The sequence below is a fragment of the Anguilla anguilla genome, chromosome 11 (assembly GCF_013347855.1).
Source record: "Anguilla anguilla isolate fAngAng1 chromosome 11, fAngAng1.pri, whole genome shotgun sequence".
Classification (NCBI taxonomy): domain Eukaryota; kingdom Metazoa; phylum Chordata; class Actinopteri; order Anguilliformes; family Anguillidae; genus Anguilla; species Anguilla anguilla.
The window spans coordinates 25,835,431-25,852,209 of NC_049211.1; the positions used below are offsets into that span (position 1 = coordinate 25,835,431).

The window sequence follows — 16,779 nt, forward strand, 5'->3', positions numbered from 1 at the left end:
CATATACACTCTTTGATTTTATTGCATTTATTTATAATTATAAACAAAAATACATTTCATTCTTTCCCTGGGTGTGACAGTCTCAGGCTGCATATGCTAGGCCTATAGGAATCATCTTATCAAATCAAAACTATGATTCAATGTAATCCTTTGAGAGAAGAATAGCTGACACACCTTGAAACCCTGGAGGCATGTGGTCACTGTAAAAGCTACTTTGGAGTTGCTTGAAGTGTCTTACTTTCTTCAGAAAATGAACCCCCAAATGCCCATGTATCACCCACAATAAACGTGACAGAGCATATCTGCTGCTCTCCATTTGATACAGAATGGAACAAGCAGTGGTATAACAATGTAATTTGCATAAGATCATATGTATATAAAACTCTAGGGCATATTTACTCGTATAAACACCACGCCGTGCCACAAATACAGACGAAAGAAATGCTACAAAGCTGTGCTAAAGCTGCTTCTGACCTCCTCTTCCACTGGTATTACTCTGGCTACGCTTCGCTGGCAGACACAATACGCGCAGATCCCTTCAGGGAAAGTTGAACTGGGAGAATGGTGAAATGCGCTAAAGCTGCCTACAGTCATTCTCATGGGGGGGGGGGGGGGGGGGGGGGGGTGCTATGGGGAGGTGCTGGAATCCGTTGCCAGGCCAGGAAGCTGTTGATTTCAGCTGGGAAATGTGGCGGTTTGTTTAGGGCCTAAAAGCAATTTGCTGCTTGATTTCTGTCTGTCAGTGCAGACAGTGGCATGGAGTGAAACAGGGAAGTCTGTGTGAGAGCCTTACGGCAGACACGGGGGAGGGGGGCGAGGGGATGGGGGGACTGCGGGGAGGTAATGGGAGGTGGCGAGAGATGGATGGTGGAAAGCGTGCTGGAAATGATCTCAGAGCAAATTCTGCTTTCTGTCACTGCTTCTCTCAACAATTTTCTCCTCACACCATCAGCTGGCTCAGCTATGCTCCTGCTTTTTTATTTTCTTTCAGATGTTGGTCCCAGTAGATTCACTTGGCAGTTTCATTATCTGTGTCCTTTCATCTCTCGCTTCCCCACTGGTTTTTTCATTTTCCTTTGTCCCTCCGAGTGCCACCCTTAACTGTTCTTCCAAATCTCTGTCAGTCGGTACCTCACACTTTTTTCTTACAGGCCGTTTTTGAAGCCCGATGACTCAAGGGCTAAGATTTCATCTCGGTTTGCATGTGCAAAGCAGATTAGTGTTCAGCTAAGCCCCACTGGGCGGGACAGTGGCCTGTGTCTGGGCCATCACCCAAAATCCACCTCTTCGCCAAGTTCGCCGAGCCAAGCAGGTTGCTTAAATCACGTACGATTTGGCTGGAACTTGAGCCCAAATGCAGCCGGCCACGGGGGTGACTCAAAGCAGTACAACGTTTTCACTACATTTGTCCTTGCTGTCAAAATATCACATCCCCCAATCTGTTAAAAAAAAAAACCCATGCCCTTCTCTGAAAAACCACTTCCTTCTTGAAAGGCCAACTTCCTGTTCTTCTTTTCGGTCCTGTCTCTAACTGCCTTTCAGTTTCTTCCCCGATGCCCTTCTCTCCCATCCTTTACTCTTTCCCATGATACCATGCATCTCTCATTCTCTACAATTTTCCCCATTCCTTCTCTCTTTCTTCAACAGCCTCTTCCTGTCCCTCAGTACCAGGGGTTCCACGTGGCCTAATCAGCCACGACAAATCGAGAGCTGCCACAGCAATTATGTAACATACATTTTTAAAAAAGAAACATAAATGTTCAAACACACACGTGCACATGCATATGAAGTGTTTATATGCCAGTCTAACTCTCTCAATCTTTCCTGGCTGTATTTGTGTGTGCACCCCCTCCATCCCCTCTTTTCGCTGTTTATTCTCTTAAGTCTGCGTTCTACGAGGTCATCTCCTTTGCTATTTCAAGCTGCGGTTTAGCATGTGTGTTCCCCCGTAGCGCTGCACAGCTCATGCATGCTGAACGAATCCAGATAAAACTAATCAATCACTCTGTCTCTCTCCCTCTCCTTCAGGTACTGGTGATGTAATGTTAATGTTCTCTCTTGTTCTTTGGAACACTGTACCGGACAAAACTATAAAATTCCGAGCCATGAGCAAGGACAGTTCCATTTTTAAAGCAGACTGCATTATTTTGCTCTGAAGGCAGCACATCACAGACTTCATTTATTGTTTACACCAAATATATTCTTGTTTCTAGACCAAGGGTTCAAAACTGATTTCCATCCGTCAAAATATTCCAACAAAATTATGTCAGAGAAACCAATGCTTTTTTCTCACTCTGTGCATTCCAGCACTGCATTCAGTGAATGTATTTGTCAATATATTGCATTCATAACAGAAGTATGTAAATATGGGAGCGACAGAATCAGAATGAGAGACTGTGGGGCTGACAGAAGCAGAGGATATGGGAATATGGGGGTATGGGGGGTAGCAGATGCAGAGATTATGGGAATGTAGAGGCAACAGAAGCAGAGAATATTGGGATAACAGAGGCAGATGTTTCGGGCCTGTAATGGGAATCTGGGTTAGTTTATACCAGTCTTTGCTGGGATTGGCACCACATTGAACTGCTCCAGTGAAACAGTACCGTTTGGGCAGTGAATGTGGTTGGTAGGTTAAAACACTGCTATTCCCCTGGGTGGGGGTTCCGCATATAAATCAGTGCCCTGCAGGAAAGTATAGGGGTTTGAGAAACAGATGTATGATTGGTCCTGCCAGAATTTTAACCTCAGTCCACCTCTTGCTATGCAGACTGTCTTTATATTTATCCATCCTCTTTTGTATTAATCTCTTTCCCCCTCTCTCTTTCTCTCCCCCTCATTGCCTTTTTGCCTCTCCGTCACTTTCTTCCCATTTCCATATCTTTCCCTGTAACGCAGTTAACCCTCTCCAGCCTTCCCCTCTTTTTATAAGTTTTAATTTCCCGTACAATGTCTTTCTCCCCTCCTTTCCACATCATTTCAAATATTCTTTACTGGTGTGGTTATCCATTGTAAAGTATTGCACAAAGAGAGTGGTTAAAACAGACTGACTGCAAAACAGATAAGATAATAACATGTTAATGGGGATAATCCACATAGATATTGTATTAAGAATATCAGGGTCTGTTTAAACCTAATGAAAAGTTGGTAAATAATAGGAGCAACATTAAAACAAATAAATGTCTTCGCTGTTCCCTTTCTTTCCCTTTTATCTTTTCCCTCTCTCACGGTCTCTATTCTTGCCTCGCTCTCTCACTACCTCCCTCCCTTTCTCAATTGAATTAAAATCCAGTGCACTTTATTGGTTGAAATACATTTCTAAATATATCCTAAGCTAAAAAAACAAATACAAATTTAAACCACTGAACATATATTTACAAGGTCTGCATTATATTAGATTAGAATTTAAATAGGAAATTAATTAACATTGTAAATTTTTTTAAATAAAATTACTTACATCAATGTATATGATCCTTTGTTTGTTTAATCATTATTTGGCCTTTAGTAACTGTCATCAGGCAGAAAGTTAATAAAATGTACACAACGATACAAACTAGCTTTGGCCTGACTTAAAAACCGTTTACAGCAGGCTTCCTGCCCTGCGAAAAGGAACAATGAAAAATGGTTTCAATGAGGGAGCAAAGATCTGCATAGGAACGATCCACGAAGGCATCTGTTTAAAAAAGGAAAGCAAGAGGGACAGAGCTGTTTATAGTAGAGGAGAGAAGGACCCGGCTGGTCAATGGAGGGATGAAAAGAAAGTGCGAGGGGAAAGAAGGTCAGAGCGGTCGAAAGAAAAGATGTAGAGAAGGCTGCTGGAAGAACCACAGAAAAGGAATGAAGCTAATAAAGGACAGAAAGACACACACACACACACACATGTTGAGGCAGCATGTTGAGGCAGGTTGTTAGTGGAAGGGTTCTAAACAGACCATGCTAGCATTCAGGCTAAGCTCACACATGGCATGAAGTTTTCAGTCACAAGCATACGTTAAATAACAATGCTCCACAATAGCGATTCTCAACTTTTTTCCTGCGACGGCACACCACTTTCCCATTAAGCACTAAAGTGTTCCCAAATGTCACACACATGTTCGATTGTGGTGGAATGTGCAAGTTTTTGACGGCACACCTGGTAAACTCGCACAGCACAGTAGTGTGCCGCAGCACACCGGTCGAAAAACACTGCTCTATGAGACATACATCATATCCTTATATGTCCATATTATGAGCCTGTATGATCCCTGGGAGGAATTTGTGGCCCCCTCCGGGAAAATGTGTGTGTGCATGGCATGCGCGTGGTGTGCATGTGTGCATGCGTATGTCTATACTGTGTGTCTATGAATGTGTGTAATGTGAGTGTGAATGTTGGATCCGTGTGTGTACATGCACACGTGTGTGCATGCATATGCATCTGAATGTGTGTGCGTGTACGCACGTGCCCGTGTGTTTATGTCTGTGCCTGTGTGTGCCAGAATGTGTGTAATGTGTGAGTGTGTAAATGGAGACTCTGTGAGTGTACATGCACGTGTGTGAATGCATATGCATGCACGTGTGCATTTCAATGTGTGCACGCACTCGTGTGTGTGTATGTGTGTGTGAGAATGTGTGTAATGTATGCGAGTGTGAAAGGTGGATGTGTGTGTGCATGTGTACGGTTGTACACACACTTGTGTGTGTGTGTGTGTTCAGTTCCTAGTACGCCATTTCCTCATATGTGGCGTATGGGCAAATTGATTCCACCTGCGTAAATCCAGCCCCGAGCACTGTTCTTACAGACGGAGCGGATGCCTTGCTTAGGGCTGGAGCTGGGTGCTAATTCGCTGTGCGGGGTCAGCCAATGAGCACAGTCGTGATCGTTCTTACATCACAGGCTCATACAGAGGTCCTGCCCTCAGAGGCCCCTCCCCCTCCCTCACTGAGGCTCCGCCCCCATCATGAAGGAGGCCCCCGCACTCCGTGTTTACCACTGGCGTACAGAGCGGCCTCTTGCTCTCTACTTTTTACGACAAATCGTTACTCTGGAGGCCCACGTTGCGCAGCGCCAACCAGCACCAAGCAGCCGCGAGTCCCGCCAGAGTTACGCTCATGTCAGACTGTAGACCGACCGGCATTTGAGGCCTTGCAGCCAGAGGGTTGCAGGTTCAAATACCAGGGGATCATGTGCATAAGGAATGACTCATAAGCTTGGGGCTGTGTCTGCCCGCAAAAATGATGCGATGAACAGAGACGGGGGACGGGGCCAAGAACGGAAAGGTCTGCTTCAGCTGGAAATCCAAAGGAATTTCTCTCCCTCTGCCTCTCCTGCCCTTTCCCCCTCTACAGGTCTGGGTACGAGTGGGGCTGTGAAGCATCAAGCAAATGTGCGTTCTGTACACAAAAACCCACATAGCATAGCCGTGATGTCAGTGCAGAGCCCCCTTCTTCTCTCTGCTCCAAAACACACAGCCCTGCCAAATCTGCCCCCCTCTCTCTGTTTTTCTTTCTTTCTTTCTATTATTACTGTCCTTCTCCCTCCATCAGATTCTCCCCTTCTCACTTCAACTCCCTCTCTATCTTTCTCTCTCTCTCTCTCTCTCTCTCTCTCACACACACACTCTCTCCATCTCCATCTCCTTTGTTGCCAAAAGGCTGTCAGGGCCTGATTGATATTTTTAGGCAGCTGTTGGGTTTGCTGCGATTGGAAGTGCCCGCTCATTAATACGCTCAGAGGGGTGGGTGAGGGCCAGGGGAGGAGCCAAAGCACTCCCTCCACAGGCTAACGACATCGACTCGCATCAAATCCAAAACCCTGGTGGTAGCCCACTGGGCAGCTAAAGGGACTGTGCCGTTGTACCTAAACAATGTTATCAGACCCTACCCTATAAATAGTCAGGCATTCGGCAGACACTCTCATCGAGAGCAACTAACACAGATGGCTTTTTTATGTCCATTTGCACAGCTGGATATTTAAATTTAGAAATTCAGGTTTAGGACTTTGCGCAACGGTACAACGCCAGTGTCCTGGCTGGGAATCAAACCCACAACCTTTGAGTTACAAGCTCAGTTCCCTAACCATTATATTTACACTGCTGCCCAGCACACACCACTGTGTACCAGCCAGACCTCTCTATTGTGTACCCAATGGACACCCTGGCTCCACCCTTCTGCTTGCCTGCACTTCCCAGTTATGTCTCCTGCCTGTTCTGCCACCTTCCCCCCACCCCACCTCCCCCCCCCCCAGTGGTAGAATGAGCTTAGAAACCCTACCCATCGTCCGACAGTCACCGTAGACCCCCCTCTTCAGATTACACTGTGGATCCCCTGACCCTCTTTAACTATCCTCTTTCTGTCTGGTTGTTCCTTTGGAATAATAATGTTATAGCATTCGCCGTGTAAACACAGTTTAGCCGTGTAGTGGAATTTACTTTTGTTTACAATAGTAATTGTTGGTTTATTCGGCTAAATATACACTTGATTATAAATGGGCCATCTGTGCCTTTTTGGTGACATCACTTGTTTTGTATTCTTGGAACTAACACTGATGTTCTCCACATTTCTAACTGGCTCTGGACAAGAGTGTCTGCTAAGTGAGTGTAATTAATATGATGCGTAGGAGAGGGCTACCCCCTGCTCGGCAGTCTGCAGCTCTAAGCACTGGTTCTATTGACGTGTCATAATGACACTATTCCTGTCACACAGGCAGCATCAAGTCACGCTTTTCATATTCACATTTGGTCACTCATTGTGTGACTGCTTTTCCCAAATATTGCCAAATATTTTTTCTCCTGTGTGTCACCTCCCTCGCTTCCTCGTTTTCCTCTGCTCTCCTATACAATCACCCCCCCCCCCACTCCTTCCAGGTGCAGGTGCACCATTACTAAAGTGCATTTAATGAAAACAGATTTTTCTACAAATCCAGCAGAACAGACCAGTCTGACTGTATGTCTGTTTAATAATGAGCTTTTTATGCTTGCTCCCTCTCTCAGGAGTTACAGATGTGTAACCGTTGCAACAGACGGGCCTCATTTTAATCAACTCCTCACACACTGCCTGCATGCCTGAAGTATGCACCTTTTGGGAGGACGGAGTGGTGAGAGAAACAGATAAATTCAAGAGTTGTCTCATTAGAGAGAGAGAGAGATGCCCTAATAACTATCAAAGCATTTGTGTAAGCAGTAATCTGGGAACTGTTATCTGCAGACTTTTACTGCCCGCCTTCCTTTCCAAACACAATGTCTTGAGTAACAGACAAAATGGCTGCTCTAGTGATCATATATTTACACCCTACACACCTAATTAATCATGTACACCAACAAAACAACAAAAAACATTTAGCATGCTTTTAAAAAAAAATTTTTTTTTTAAATCATTTGATTAGATTTAGCAAGAAGGTTAATATTATAAGATTCTCCAAAGTAGTGTAGGGGTAAAGCCTATGACATAATTAATGAAAACAAATAATAAATATGGAGTAAAAATAAAAGAACTCATCTCTTCACTCAAGGGCAAGGTATTAGGCAGGGATGTAACTTGTCCCCTGCTCTATTTAATATCCATTAAAACAAGTTAGCGGTGTTAAGGGAACAGTCTATAGCCCCTGGCCAAACACTAAACAAGATGGAAGTTAAATTCCTCTGCTATGCTGATAACCTGGTGCTGCTGCCACCCACAGGGGCTACAACAGCATCTGGATCTGCTAGAGCAGTAGTGCCAGAACTGGGCCCTGGCTGTAAACCTTAAAAAATATAAATGATGATCTTCCAAAAAAGGACAAGACACATGTGCATTCTAGGAAACACCACCCTAGAACACACTGTTTTATGATTACCTAGAACTGAAAATCAATGCTTTGGTTTGGAAACTTTGGTTTGGCAGTGAATTCTCGGAAAGAATAGGCCTGAAGAGCCTTCTATCCAATCAGAAAAAAATTCTACCAAATTAATATTCCAATTAGAATTTGGTCAAAAATATTTAACAGTGTAATCCTGCCAATTGCTCCATACGGAAGTGAAGTATGTGGTCCACTCAGTCAGCACAACTACACTAGAAAGATCCAAATGAAGCCCTGCATACAGAATTCTGCAGAATAATTCTAAACATCCAAAGAAAAACACCAAACAATGTGTTCGGGGCCGAATTAGTAAAATTTCCATTGGCTTATAAACATACAAAAAAGGGCACTCAAATTCTGGATGCATCTCAAACCAAGTCCCAAAACAAAGCAGCAGTTTCATGCACTTCAAGCCCAAGAGCTGAATCCTGAAAAGAGTCCACAAGTCAGATTGTACTGAGACAAACTAATCATCTCACAACTAACAATAACATATCTCAGACCGGCACTGCTTCACAAACACAAATCAGAATAAACCAAACTGTTAAACAAAATAAAATGATTTATCTGGAGCATTAGAACAGCCAAACCAAAACGCAAAACAAGCTTAATTGCTACCTGGCCCCAAAACGAGAACACAAATTAGCTTGAATATCTTGTTACTGTCCAGGATATGAAGCAGAGATGAGTCCTTACCAACTACAGCTTCAGTGACCACAACATAGCCATTGAAAAAGCAGGCATAAGAATTCCTGGCTACAAAAAGATTATAAGAATATGTGATCACTGTATGACAGGCGAGGTTGAAACTGAGGTACACTTTCTTCTAAAATGACAAAAATATGACAATTTTTGTCAGTGACATATACACAAACACACAGATGTGCATACAAACACACACACACACACACACATTCACACATACTTAGAATAAACACACTGTTGTTATCTTGGCTGTTATTGTGTAATATGTTATTGTTATTACTGTTTATGTGCATGCATATATATCTGTGTGTGTGTGTACTTGTATGTGTACATGTATATATACAATCACATTATTTTGTCATTACTCTTGACCTGATGTCTCACATGTTCCTTGCCATGCTTTGGCAATACAGATGCAAATTTTTGTCAAACCAATAAAGCTCTATGAATTTGAATTTGAGAGAGAGAGAAATGGGTGGAGAGAGTGACAGAAACAAACTTCAGAGAGGAAGAGGAGGGAGGAGAGAGGCGGACCTGAGATTGACACAGTGCCATATGCAAACGATATGTTAGAGTAAAACAGACCCTGCTGGCCGGAGACCAGATGTTACAGTGAAGACAGCTGAGAGAGAATGAGGGGGAATGCATGTCTAAGATGGAAGAGAATCCTCTGGAGGACTGACATGGTATGTTCTGAGAGTTTAGAAAGAAACAAACAAGAAACAAATTTTTTTTTGGTTTGACAGGCTGTTGTTAACTTGACAGTGATGACCTTTGTCCCCCGTCCAGGAAAGAGCTAGGTAGGGATGGGGGGGGGGCTCTGGAAAGCATAATGCCGCAGGCCACGTTTACCGCTCTACAGATGTGTCCCCCGCCAAGAAAGACGAAATCAAGGAAATCCTCCGCTATCCCTCCATTACATGTGAGTTTCATCCAATGTGTCTACGCCCCACTTTAGTCCGTCCCATGCTTACAGCAACGCAGTGCTCTCTCTATAAAGAGTCTTACTCAAAATTAAAAAACGGGTTGTTTCGATCCTAGCTGAGACCACGTTCCACAGCGATTGTAAATCCGATGCAGTAACAGTTGTTCAAACAGCCTGTTTGCAAACAGTATATTATGTGCCATCTTTAATAGTTTCTTTTCTATATGTTGTAACCGTTTTATAAAAGCAATACAGCGCTCAAGGCCCTGCTGTATCGTGAACACATATAGACTGCCTCTCGTGCCTTATCGCTTAAAGGAAGTAAAGTTTTATGGGTTACATAACACAGTCACAAGCACTACATAAATCCTTAAATGGTTACGTCAACCTATGTATACAGTCACAGGAACTGCTGTGTCATTAATCATATCGTAATAGTAGCCTACTAACAGTACCATGCCACGCCACCTCAGAATATTGTGGTCCGATGACTGCATCGAGGTGTGTGTAAAATGTCAAGATCTTTTTCCGGGCTGAGCTGGAGGTGAGTGCAGGGATGTGGACAGGTGTGTTATATTAGCCCGGAGTGGTCATTAGTGATGGGTCCATGTGTGCTGATGGCGGGGAAATGTCACGGCCTCTCAGTGCTCTTATAAAACAGCAGGTTCATATAAATATGAGCATTTAAAGCAACAGGTGCCTCCATGCAATGGGCCAGTCTCTGTGGTTGGTGTGTGCTATATATACAGTATGAATGCTTTGCTGTTAACTTGTGTGCATGTAAGTGTGTGTGTGTCTTTGTGCGCACGCATGTGTGTGTGTGTGTGTGTGTGTGTGTGTGTGTCATAACCCGTGGTAAGCGAGCGGCTGTTATTCTCCCTGGGGCTCGAGGAGGCGGCCCAGTCCGTCCTTTCATTCCCGCTCATTTCTCAAATTCCTCTTCTATGACTTTCCTCACTTCCATCCATCTCCCTCTCTCTCCCTGCAGCCCTCCCTCTGTCCCTCTCTCCTTTAGCACATCAAAATCTCTAATCTGGGTTTTCTCTGTCCCTTTTTTCCCCTCCCTCCCTCCTTATTTTTCTGAGCACGTGAGTGAGTGTGTGTTTGCGTGTGTGTGTGTTCTGTAATTCCTTGATACCAAAGGGTTTTGTCATTGTACTGCGGTTTAATACGATGATATATTCCAATTCCTGCACAAGGCCTACTCAAATGCACCCTTCACAGCATGAGCGGAATGTGAAAATTAATCCTACAGCTGAGGTGTGAATGAAATAACAGCAGAAAGAAGACCTTTGCTGGAGACGGCCTCCGCTTCCTACGTCATCCCTACCCAGAAACGGCTTTACTGTGCATCGCACGCGCGAATGAGCATCCATTACCCGCTTTAAAAGAAAATCTATCCCAAATTTTTATTTCCTACCCGTTTGCAACCCCCAGTTACGTTCATAAGCCCGTCCCCTGACCGCAGCGCTCTCCGTCGTTTTGGGGCGAGCGCAGAGTAGCGTGCCCGACTCCGGAGCAGGGACCCCCAGCTGCCGCGTCCCCTCACTCCACAGTGCGCCAGCTGAGCGGCCCCGCGCCGGGACCCTGCAGGCGGCGGCGGGGGCCCCTCCGATATTGCGGGGGTTCGGTCGCTCCGCCGGTCACGAGGTCGCGCCGGTCGCCAGTCACGCCACGGGGCCGCCGGTGAGAGAGTGGCACAGCCGGGATTCGGCAGCAGACGGCGGGGCGGCGTGCCAGGACGCAGCGCGCCAGGACGTGGCACAGTGTTTGCACAGGGTGAGAGCTCTGTGCTGGCTTCACGCCTCCTTTCCTTGTGCTACAATTTGATTGATTCCAGTGGTTTGTGTTTGTTTGCATGGTTCTTTTTCAGGCCTCTGGGCATTGGTGGGTGTTACTGCTGCATGCCTCTGCCTCAGCTGGTGGAGGGGGGGTATGTGACGATAGGAATGGTGGGGGGAGGGGGGGGTCACTGTGTTCCCTCCTGTCCTCTCTCTTTCTCACTTCCCCTCCCGCTCTCTCGATTTCTCTCTTTCGCTCGGTCTGCCTTCCTTCCTTCTCATATTCTGTCGTGTAATATAAAGACAACACCACCCATCCCTGTCTCCTAAAGACAGAAAAACAATAGAACGATGACTCAAAAACCCTCCTTCATTTCACACCCCGTCTCTTTCCTTCCCTCAATTATTAAAACACATTTAAGGCTTCTAAACTGCCATTTACCATTAATAAATTATTCCGTCAGCATGGGTCACTGGATTCTGGCAAGATTTTAGCGAAGAAAATACCTGCTCAGAGAGAAGAGATCGTGTGACCTCCATGTCAGACAGTGCGCGTTTCTTTTTTTTGGTCATCGTTCTGAATGTGCTGATGACACTGGAAAACTCTGAAATGTGATATAGTCCACTGTATCCAGATCAGTATAGCTGGTGCAAGCTGGAAATTGTCATTGCCAAAGGCCAATTACTATTTTCCTGTCATACCTTAATTGTCACATAACCCACTGTACTCAGATCAGTACAAAGGACAAGCTGCGGACTGCGTGAGAAGCGGCGAGCTGTGCTGGTATTATTTACATGGTTTAAATGCCTCACAGATGCTTTTATTTAGGGAGACTGAAACAGCTTAAGCTTGTCACATTATTCATTTATACAGCCTAATATCCCACTAGGGAAGTTCCGTATCCCTCTCAAAGGCACAACCGCAGCAACACACCTGAGAATCAGACATTAGACAAAGTTCCCTCAGCAGCTCTTGGGGGAACAAACCCAGATCTGTAATCGCCAAATCACATGACCACCCAACCACTATCCCAGTGGAGTAAACCAACCAGAAGGGCACTCACTGTGACTGTCAGACGCCTGTGTTTTTATTCCACTCACTGCGACTGTCAGACGCCTGTGTTTTTATTCCACTCACTCGTGACTATCAGATACAGCACCTGCATGTTTGTTTCGCTCACTTGAGACTGTCATATACCTCCCTCACTTGTGCAGTAACCTGACAAGGTCAGAACAGTTTGAGGTGTGTGTCTACTCCTCATTTGTGTAGCATCCTTACAAAGCAAGTAGGGTTGGGGTGTGTATGTTTACATGCTTGTATTTGTGTAGCATCCTTACAAAGTGAGTAGGGTTGGGGTGTATATGTTTACATGCTTGTATAGTGTCCTTGCAACGCGAGTAAAGTCTGGGCTGTGTGAGTTTACGTGCTGTATTTGTGTAGCATCCTTACAAAGTGAGTAGGGTTGGGGTGTGTGCATTTCCTCGTTTGTGCAGGGTCATTATGATGTACGGTTTGAGGTGTGCATGAGCAGCAGACAATGCCGCCGGCTATGATGGAATATGTTATAAAACTAAAGAAGAACAAATCTTTGAACAGAAAAATAAAAGACTAATGACCACCTTAAGGACAGCTTGTCCTCTGTAATGTCTGCATGCATGTGTACTGTGGTTGGGGGGGGGGGGGGGGGTGTGGTGCTCTTCCTTAAGCTGCGGATCGCAGTTTCCTAATAATTTATGCAGAGTGATGAAATCAGATAAACACCATTAAAAATATAAATACAACACAAAAATACAAGAAGCCTAGATTTTAACATCCCAAGGGTCTCTGCCTCTATTACATGACCTTGCAAGCTGTTTTCTGTCTCCGTCTCTCTCACGCACACATGCACACACGCACACGCACACACACACACACACAAATACTGACGACGTGATGAGTGATGAAAGCAGATGAAGACCATTGCTCATTTACACACTCATTACACACTCATTACGCAATCATTACGCAATCATTACACACAGAGGTGAATGCACGTCCACATGTGCACATGCACTCCCTCACTCGCACACAGATACACACACAGGTCCTGTTCTCCTTACTCTACTGACAGGGGTGTGCGAAGGTCTAACCTGACACCGCACACGCACATTGTGCAGAGTGACATATTTAATGCTGCATGAAGCGTAACTCGAGACACCCACGTCCACCCTGCCTTTGCTCTGGAACATCACCACCTCATCACACACCCCCCCCCCCCCTGACCCCACCCCCCGGTCAGTCTTGCCTTTCTACCACCCAAACTCCACTCGCCCTCGACCTCTCCCTTCTCTCTCGAACCCTCTCCGTATCTCTCTTCCTCCTCTCCCGCCCCTGCCCTCCCCCTCATTCTCACTTTGTTACAATGAGAAACGGTTCTGGGGGACCCTCACTCTCACTTTCCCACACATCCGCTCAGTGGAATCAGCCTGTGTGAAGTGGCAGACATCTGTGACCTCCTTACTCTTATTAAACACAGTTTCCTTGTGCCACTGCGCTCTCCCATAGCACTCGACCTCACCCGTATTTATTTATTTAACGACTTATTTGAAAGGGCGCAGATAATGCTGATGCCAGTGCAAATATTGCACCGGACACTTTGTACACGCGTGCAGAGCCAAGGCTCATCTTCAACATTATTCCTTTCAAATTTGGCTCAGGGGAGTCCTCTCGAAAAGGTGAACACCGCAGCCAACTTCCTTCAACGCAAACAAGCGTGCAATAAGAATTACCAGCGCAAGTATAGCATAGCCACGCTCATTCAAATAAATTAGAGCATTCAGTTTGCTTTCATAACACACTCCATAGAGTTTGAATAGTTTGAAAAACACACCTGTGCAAAGCTGGCAGAGTGAAAATAATCCCCCCCCCCCCTCTCGCCCACATGCGAGGTCAGAGAAGCTGTGATGGTTTTGTACGCCGCTGAGGTCCTGGGAGTTTGTGTCTGACGCCTACATGTATACGCTTCACACTCGGGTGTTTAGCAGATGCTCCTAATCAGAGCAAGCGCATACATACAGGTTTCGGCCACGGACAGCGCCGATGTCCAGTCATCGGGGGTCACAGCTGATAGTAGCAGTCGATTCATAACTGTACAACATAAAGTTAAATGCCGTAGTAGTATTAAAAAGCAAATGGCTTAGAGCATACATATCATTTTAGATTTAGCTGCCGTGTGGGTACAGGGTCTGCCCTTACACCAGGAGATTGTGGGTTCAATACTACAGTTTTAAAATGTCCCTCAGCACTGAAGCACTGAAGAGATGGATTATGGGTAATGACTCTGTGGATGCATAACATTTTCTTGTGGTTTGCATCACGCTGCTTAACATCACAGAAATCAGAGGGTGCAGGTCCATCACATCTTCAAACCTTACACCCCAAGCAGATCTCTCCTTTCAGATCTCAAACCTGGGGCAACTGCCTCCCTGGATGGTTGCTTCTCCCAGTCAGGATTGTCACCCACAGGGTTCAGGACAGCAGAATGACAGGCCAACTTCAATTTTTATATTTTTCAATTCTTATGTAGCGCATTTTATGTAATTCATTCAGGTTTTTATGGGATTGTTTCACATTTTAATGGCCTGTTATTCTGTACGTTTGTGTATCTGTATCTTGCGTTTAGTGCTCTAGCGATGATGTACATGCACTCAACAGTCTGGGAATGTTGTTGGCCAGACCCGGAACTGGTTACTACTCCCATGGGTGCTCCTATGGGCTTTTACATTCCAAGTATCTCTGGATGAGACAGCCTGCTTATTGAATGTAATGTAAATATACATTAACGTAATGGGCCGGACGCTGTTATCGGCGAGAATAAAATAAGCCCCTCAACCTTACCGACAGTGATGAGAATGTGCCTCATCTTCTCCAGGTCTCTGCTCTTCCTGCTTTCTGACCACCCGTCCGCCTGCGCATGAACCCCCGTCTGCCTGCGCATGAACCCCTGTCCTGCCATCCGATCTCCAAGGGCTGGAACACAATACGCAGGAAGTTACCAAAAAAACAGCTGCAGGTTCAGCTCTCTAAATATAACTATTTCACTACTCAGCAATGGTTTCAAATTAAATTAAAAGGAAAGTATTTTACTGGCGATTAAAATATATTTCCTGTAATTCCCAGCATATGAGTTATAGGTATGCACTGCATCAGGCAGTGTATTAATCATGAAGGTTTGTTGATACAAGGTGCAATGTATTCATCCAGCATAACCAAAGAATATCAAAATTTTCTCAGTTCCGTTCTCTAAGAATCTCTACACACACACACACACACACACACACACACACACACAGATGTGTTCAATCACTCCTATGACACCCTGACATAAATCCACATACCTCGACTGTCTCTCTTATTTATCTCAGTATTCCTCTCCCACAGAGAACACCTTTCAGGCCTCTCCCTCTTTCCCTCCCTCCTTCTCTCTGCTTCTTCCCCTCCCAGTTTCTCTCTTTCTTTCCCTCTGCACCACTTTGACACTGTTGCCATTCATGCAAGTTTCCATGTTTTCCAGCTACCCAAATAAATAAATAGCATTTTTCGCCGTCATAATTATCTGAGCCTCTGTCAACACGCTGACTCACACATGCATATACACACACATCACAGACGCATGAAGACATACATGCCTGCTTTAGTTCCAAAGTGTCCCATTTTCCAGCAGGACAGAAAATCCCCCAAATCTCCCCCTTTCCTCTCTCTTCTCTGGCATCCCTCCTCCTGGCCCAGGGTGCGGATTAGAGTGAGTGAGGGGATGAGCCCTGACCTGGTAATTTCCTCCATAATAAACTGTCCCTTGAAGAGAATAACTTTGTGTCTAAATACCTTATAGAAACCAAACAGAATGCATTGTGATCTATGGAAGAGCGGTCTTTAGCAGTGAACAGGCAAGTAATGTGTAGGGTAGATGCATGACAGCTAAGGAAATTAAATAGCTGCTGAAATCTCCTGGTCATCTTTCAAGTCCAAGTAAGTGTCCAATTTGTCTGATTCACGGTGGCTTGGTATATAACTTAATATTCCACTGTCAGTTTCAATATTAAAAGAGTCTAATGAGATCGCTGTAAATGTGTGTGACTGTAACTGTGAGCACGTGTATGTGTGTGTGTGTGCATGTGTGGGCGTGCGTGTGTGTGTGTGTGTATGTGTGGGCGTGTGTGTGTGTGTGTGTGTGTGTATGTGTGTGTGAGTTCAAGTATGAAACCACAATGTGAGTCTGATTCCCCCTCTCTCTGATGTTCATTCCTCCAGCTACCTCTCCTCTTCTATCTATTCATCCATCTATCTCTCTCCATGTCTTCCAGACTGTCATGAGGTTCAGACATGGTTCATAACAAAGCCATCTATCACTCCCCTACCCTTTGGTACCCCTCTGTCTGACAGTATCTGCCCCCTACTTTCCCCTTATGAAGTTAATAACCTTAATTAAAGGCCTGACCAGTTAGGCTTGCACAGTGTGCACACACACACAACACACACACGGTCCCATTAAGGCAGTATAGAAGTTAGGTATGAGCAA

The 16,779-nt window shown here is 45.2% G+C and overlaps 1 long non-coding RNA gene across 1 annotated transcript in view; it reads right to left on the bottom strand.

Annotated features, from left to right (window-relative positions):
* The window catches only part of LOC118207968, a 34,494-nt gene that overhangs the window by 8,419 nt on the left and 9,296 nt on the right, over positions 1-16,779 (bottom strand). Inside the window, exon 2 of the long non-coding RNA XR_004761488.1 lies at positions 15,099-15,230. This is a non-coding gene — a long non-coding RNA (uncharacterized LOC118207968). The remainder of the gene's footprint in view (positions 1-15,098; positions 15,231-16,779) is intronic.